The 6,816-nt window shown below is 36.9% G+C and overlaps 1 long non-coding RNA gene across 1 annotated transcript; it reads right to left on the reverse strand.

Moving 5' to 3' along the window:
* Positions 1 to 617: 617 nt before the first annotated feature.
* LOC136248601 (uncharacterized) lies at positions 618 to 2,099 on the reverse strand. The gene is made up of 2 exons (XR_010697772.1): positions 1,754 to 2,099; positions 618 to 1,258 (listed from the first exon to the last, which is right to left on the reverse strand). It is a non-coding gene; the product is annotated as an uncharacterized lncRNA (long non-coding RNA).
* Between the last annotated feature and the right edge of the window lie 4,717 nt (positions 2,100 to 6,816).

Below are 6,816 nucleotides of genomic sequence, written 5' to 3' on the forward strand. Positions count from 1 at the left end.
TAGGGAGTTATAATCTTGACAATCAAACCCACTGCATGGCCCTATTATGTGATGCATAGCTAGCCATATACGTATATTTTATCACAGTGGTGTCATGGGGATGTTAACAATGACTATTCTTGACTAACACCCTAGACATCATGACAAGTGGTAAATTCTTATTATAGCACATGCGATCGAGCCATCAATTGACTTTGGCAATAGCCATCAGAAGTACTTTAGAAGTTAAGCAGTACTTTGCTAATCCAATGAATTTTAACCATACATTTTCACAAGGTTTCTTTCACTACCAGGCATGGTGGAACCACCTCCCTTCCCACTTTAATGGCCAATATAAGCAGTTTATTATATGTGTTTGTTAGATAAATTGTAATTTTCTTTATTTTTATTTTCTATTATTTTCATTATATTTTTTGTGCATGTGCGTTATTGTATTTTGTGAGCTTTAGTTGTTTTGTAGCTACTTTTTTTAAACTCTTGTAAGGAAGAACAGCTATAGTTAATTGCTGAGTCTAAATAATAAATCAAATCAATCATGTACAACACAAGCACTGTTAGCAGGAGCATTCTCACGCGCAAGCTGGATGCTGCTATTTAGCCAGGAAGACCGTGAAGAGTAAACACAACAATCAGTATCAAAGTTTAGCAACACAACACAACAACTACAAAGTAGAAGTACAAGCCAAAAAGAATCAAAACTACAATGAACAATAGAACAAAAAGATGTGGCCTATTACACAGATTAAAATTCCTATACAAAACCACGGTAGCTAAGAATCAAGGTATGAATAACTAATATATACAGCTAATATGCACATTGAGTCTAAGTGCGTGCATGTGTATGCATACAGTTCAAAAAGCATATGATAGCATTTACTTGTTTGTAATTACTAGAGTTATAATTGTCATTGTCACAATACTCTCCTCTCTAGTCTCGAGCGTCCAAAATCCTTGATGAGTGTTTGATCTACCTCATCAGTGAGTAATGTGGATTCTTCCTTGACTCAATGTTGCCACTTGTAATCTGTCTTGCTCCAATCGGCATTTATTGGATCAATGGAATCAATCAACAAACTAACATCATTTCCATTTTTATTGGGCTATCTTGTTGGGAAAAGGATTCCTCACCTTGGCGGCCACCTTCTGGTACAATTCTATCTTGCTGAAGGGGTTCTTCATCTGGGCACACTATCCACTTGATCATGACTGTTGCATGTGGCATTACTGGGGACACTCAACGACCCTTCTTGACTAGTACCTGACATCATGACATAATTGTGGTAAATTCTTGGTCTCGTCAATACAGGTTGTATTTTTTCTTTTGTCCTTTGGTCAGGGAAAAAAGATAACCTGGTAACAGGCTACAATAATGATACTCATGGATCCATTATCAGGTCATTCAATTAACAGAAGTTAAAGCTGCTATGCGACTAGCTGTTGGCTACGTTACCAGACTGTCCTTTTTCCCGACCAAATGACAGAAGAAAAAAAACAGTCTGTGTTGACGACTGAGACTAATACAGTCTTATTAAAGCACACACACGACACAATCACGTAATTGTCACTGCATACCATATAGCCAAAATATTTTGAGGGGGAAAATCAGCTTTTGTGGCTTTGGGTTACCAGCAAAAACTTTATCCTGATTTAGATTTCCATGTAGTCTAGGTCTTATACATTTTGGGAGTTTAGGTAACATTGACCCTCAAAATATTTAGGCTATACAGTATAAGAGGTAAAGTAAGAACCTCACCAAAACCATTGTATCATACACATGGGCGTATCCAGGGGAACCCTTGAAGAGCCTTACGTCTGTTACGTAGATCAGGTACTTGATAAATGAAGTTGCCGCAAGTTTCTCTTTAATTCAGTAGGGTTGCCGCAAGTTTCTCTTTAATTCAGTAGGCTCAAATCAGTTTATCAACCAAAGATCACTTAGCCATGGCGGCAAAACACTTATCTGACCTCGTTTCACCTTCACCAGCGACATTTTCACATAAAATAGGCGCCTCTAAAAATAATTATCGTTGTGATGTTGGAGGTGCTACAATTGCATTCTAAAAACGTAAATTGGGTTAACCTTTTTTGGAGAGTGATTATTTACAATAATAAGCTAGACTGAAGTTGCGATTACCATGTTACAGCATAGATATACTAACCCCAGGCACCTGGGGTTAGTATATCTATGGTTACAGAGTGGAACCCCGAGTATGATCACGTGATGATTGATGGGGTTTATTATTTATTTATTTTAATACTTTTTAATGCAGTTCAGGACTGCATTAAAGGTCAGTGGGTAATAGATACCCACTGCCAAAGAAGCATACATACAATACAGTGCAATAACTAATAATTACAACTGTTAGTTACTTATAATTACAACAGATAGCTAGAGCGCCAATTGAGATTCGCCCCCTCAAAGCTGTTTGAGCTTTGAAGGGGCGAATCCAGGCTTTTAAAGGGGGGCTCATGGCGAGCTGTCCGCAGTTCATCTATGAGCTGTTGAGGCAAGTGTCAGTGAGAGAGTTAGAGTGTGCACTACGGACGTCAGTGAGGCAAATCGTTGAGGATGACGTTGAGGATGGGAGTCAAGGGGATGCAGACGGCCATTCAAATGATCAGGTATTAATGCGCATCACTCATACGTACATGTGTTACGTTTGACTTGTGACATTTTGAAACTTAACGGTAGCTGTCACATTTTCGTCCTTCACTACTAACTTGGAACCAATTTAGCACTTTTCACTGTTGACTTTTGAGTTTAAAGCCAATTAACATTTATCAATTCTTGTCCCCAAAAGAACACTCAACTAGTGCAGGCAGGCGGGCGGTTAGTATTATTAATAGCTAAAACCTTATTATTTTTGAAAATCATCAAAGCACTGCAAAAATCAAGCACCAGATAGCCAGTGTTAGGAGTAACGCGCTACTTATGTAACGCGTTACGTAATATTATTACTTTTGTGGTAACAAAGTAATATAACGAAATACGCTATAAAAACAGGTAATATAACTCAAGTTACTTCACTTACAAATGTAACGCATTACCTAAGTAATATAGTTACTGTATCGAGTCTAATATTACATAATATTATTACTACAAGTAACGAAGTTACTAATCTCGTTAGTTATCGTGTGAGTAATGCCTAGCTACAACAAAGTAACGAGGCCTACTGAATGAAGCTTATTTACCAGCTTCTTAGTGATAACCAAGATTTGTACATTGTCCAACAACACAATCATGTCACATGATAAAATGGTAGTTTTACACGTGACAGCTTAAGGCTGTGGACACAAAGTAATATAATATGTAATATTATTATAGTTACTTTATTTTATGGGTAATATGTAACTGTAACTAAATAGTTCAGTTGCAAGTAATATGTAATATGTAACTAGTTACTTTTACAAAGTAACTTGCCCAACACTGCAGATAGCAAGCTGGCTGCCTTAGTGAACCATCTGTAGGGTCAAACAGCCTGCAAAATGATTAGCTTTGCTTGTGAAACTCTAATAAACAATAATGTTTGTGTGCTGAGTTATGATAACCTCATAGCCAGTATCCGAGATTTTTTAAATAAAAAATTCTCTGTATATTCCCCAATAGAACCCTGGCACAAAATAATAGTGCGTGTTTAACTTGGGATTGCTCCGTCATCAGAGCTCCAGTGGGAACAAAAATCACTATGAGGTTTGTCCACATGCTGATCATCATGGAAATCTTAGTTTTATCATGTGCGTTACATATGAGTGGGTTTTGTGTCCTTTAGTAATCTTTTAAAGCCTTGTATTGTATGTAAAGTACTTTGAAACTTTTTAAAAACTTACTGTTGGATGGAAGGTATTCTTACTTTGCTCTGGTTAGCAATTTTCAGTTACACTCCTTTCTCGAACTTTTCAAACACACCTTAAGTAGCTAAAGTCTTTGAGCAGGCTGTAGGACCAGGTGCCCTACAGACCTTCAGCACTTGTGCTGTAAAGCATTAATATAAAAAAAATAAAATTTACTGATGGTTGTGTTACCAACTCAAAAGTACAAATCACTTCAAAGTCAACATAGCAATGCCATAATTAAAACCACAACTCCACCTTGTATTGTTGCATCATTGTCACTCCTCCACTTCAGTTGTTTACCTTAGTGGTGTGCGATATCAGGATTTTTATTTCGATATTATATCGATACGATATTGGGGTAAATATCGAAATTTCGATACAATTTTCGATAATTTTTAATTGTGTGGGTGGTGTAATTGCGTGGGCGGCCGATATTTATAAATATGCTTGAAATACAATTTGCACACAAACTATTGCATAAAACTAATAATAAGCCTAGAAAACTGGCAGACAAGTTTTTAAAGTGGCTAGATAGTACAGAACCAACCTTCATTTCTAGCGTGATTGTGCAATCACACACTAAATGCTGTAGATTTATCAAAATATTCTTCGATATTTCGATAATTATCGCAAAATATTACCTTTTCGATAAATATCGAAATCTGCTAAAGCAGTATCGAAAATCGGTGCGATAACGATATCAACAAAATTATCGCGAAATCGATATTTTTTGATATATCGCACATCACTAGTTTACCTGTATAAGTTGGTAACTTGATCTTTTTGCTAGCCACTTGCCTATGGATAGCCACCATTGTTTACAAGTGTGCAATAAGTCAAACATACTTACTCACCACAAAGCATGCAAATATCACTGAGATCCCATAAACCCTGAAGTTATTCTCATTACATGTACAAACTTGCAGCTAGAAGCAACTGCAGTTTCAAGGCAGTCCAGGTTGCTAGATGGCTTCCTAATTTAATTGTGCCATTTTTTCCCTTTAAAATGTATGGGGAGCCCTGGAGAAAGATGTATCTTTTATCAGCTTTAAAGCACTGTGCATGCCAATTGCAACCCAACAAACTATATATTTCTGAGATTGGCAATCAATACTCTATCTATTGCGCATATAAAAAGTCCATTTATCCAAATTTTAAAAATAAGGCTGGAATGCTTACTCATAGGCAAACGCTGGAGGCACACAAATTACAATTAAATTTCCATATTTTTAATTATTTATAAATGCCAAATACATTAATATTTACCAATGCGGATGATAAAACTGGACACAGGCGGTGACAGGAAACAAACTATTAACAAATGCTGTCCTAACTGTGGTTGCAGACTGACTTATACTGAGTGCTTGTGTATCACCCCCTAGATAGTAGGACCAAATTTATAGCACCCACAAGAGATTCTCATTATTTTATTCTTTGCTTCCTGTTACTGCTTCAATTTTTAGGTAGCTGCACCAAATTGTGACCTACTGAGTGACTTGTTTGCATTTCCTTGAACTTCTTTTTTTATGACTTTTTTGTTGTCTAGAGAGAAAACCAATGGGCTATTAAAGTTTCAGACTTGTACTTGAGTTATAGTGATGGGCAACAAGAACAAAACAATTGATTTGTATAGTGCCTATACAGGAAAAACTACAGGCTCTTGTTTAATCAATCGTAAGTCTCGAGCTCAATGGGCTGCAGAGTTTGGACTTGTGTCATTCTATTCACCATGAACTGGGACATTCATCAAGGTATATGCTTCATGGTACAGAAATGAAACTCTGCATGAAGATGCGAATACAAATCCATTGGCATAATTATTAGATATTTCTGGTGTCTCCAGTGTTGCAAGAGATGGATAATGCCTGGATTATTGTTTAAAGCTGTTTCCAGCTCAGTCCACAAGTCCAGTCCGTGTATGCGCTAGTGTCATGACTTATAAGGAAGAGCCAGCATCAGCACAGCTGTAGCTCAATAGTGGTGTCTCTAGTGTTGCAAGAGATGGATAATTTCTTGGATTATTGCTTAAAGGCTGTTTCCAGCTCAGTCCGTGAGTCCAGTCCAGTCTGTGGAATAAAGTAGGCCTTTGTTGGAAGGGTTTGAGGGTCAGTCTGAGACATATTTGGTCTAACCAATACTTCCAAGTTGTCATGAAGGAAAAGTGAGACTGGTTTTTTTAGGTGACATATTTGACCAAAAAAAAAGCCCAAACTGCATGCATTATCCCTAATACTATTATACAATATGCTATTCCAGTGATTCAGTCCACTGTTTGTACCTCAAAAGTATTGGCATGGGCATGCCCAGTGTAATTCTGACCATATATAGCAATATATATAGTGATCCATTGTCAGTTAGTAGTGGGTAACCACTAGGGATCTGCAATACATATCGATACAGCAAATAAGTATCATGATACGATACTGTACTTAGGAAATATCGATATATCGAAGTTTTCTAGTAGAACAGGTAGTGATTACTCTATTACTGCAACAGTAATCTAAATACTCGAACAGAAAGCCTACCTGTGCTATAAAATGCAACGTTATGAGAAGCTATGCCAATACGCATTTATAAGTGCTGCTGTTACTATGTTATGGCTTCTTACCCAGGTCTTCTAAAAACAGTAGCTGTTATCTTGACAACTTACCAAAATGCAGAGAAATCTGGACAAGCCCTTGTGGGAGCATGTATTAAAATAAAATGTTTGTGGTAGCTAATTGTCTGGGTGGTGTAATAGAGGCAGGCATCCAGGTAAATGTGTTTTTAACAGCAACTCTGTTTTCCATACTAAAAATCATACCAGGAACACACTATATAGCTATTTGTCACATCATGATCATGCAGTATAACTATTACTGTAGTTTAGCAGCATTCACTGAATAAAGAAATTGTATACATAATGAATGTAGAATCAGTGTTGGTTCTTTAAGGTACAGAGTTACAACTATTAGCTGATATGCCAGTCATTACTAGCTATAA

Source organism: Dysidea avara, chromosome 3 (assembly GCF_963678975.1).
Source record: "Dysidea avara chromosome 3, odDysAvar1.4, whole genome shotgun sequence".
Lineage (NCBI taxonomy): Eukaryota > Metazoa > Porifera > Demospongiae > Dictyoceratida > Dysideidae > Dysidea > Dysidea avara.